Source organism: Chrysochloris asiatica, unplaced genomic scaffold, assembly GCF_000296735.1.
Source record: "Chrysochloris asiatica unplaced genomic scaffold, ChrAsi1.0 scaffold00026, whole genome shotgun sequence".
In the NCBI taxonomy this organism is placed as follows: Eukaryota; Metazoa; Chordata; class Mammalia; order Afrosoricida; family Chrysochloridae; genus Chrysochloris; species Chrysochloris asiatica.
Window position 1 is genome coordinate 2,677,261 of NW_006408544.1, and position 659 is coordinate 2,677,919.

Here is a 659-nt window from a genome sequence, read left to right on the forward strand (position 1 = left end):
CCATCATCTCTTCCCATAGATGTCATCAATTTGATTTCTTTGTATTCCATCTGGGAGGTCCATATGTATAGTTGCCTTTTATGTTGTTGAAAAAAAGTATTTTCAATGAAGAAGTTATTGGTCTTGCAAAATTCTATTATGTGATCTCCAACAGCTTTTCTATCATCTAGGCCATATTTTCGAACTACTGCTTCTTCCTCTTCCTTTGCATTCCAATCAGCAGTTACTATCAATATATCTTGATTTCATGTTTGATCAATTTCAGGCTGAAGAAGTTGGTAGAATTCTTCAACTTCACCATCACTGGTTTTAGTGGTTGGTATGTAAATTTGAAAAATAGTGGTATTAACTGTTTTCCTTGTAGGAGTATAGATATTATCCTATCACAGACAGCATCATATTTCAAGATAGATCCTGAAATATTTTTGATGATAAATACTATGCCATGCCTATTGAATTCATTGTTTCCAGTATAGTAAACCATATGATGGTCAGATTCTAAATGGCTAATAATTATCTATTTCATTGATGAGGATATCAATCTTTGTACATTCTATTTAATGTTTGATGACTTCCAATTATTCTACAATCATACTTCATAAATTCCACATTCTGATTATTACTGGATGTTTGCAGCTATTTCTTATCATGTTGAGTTG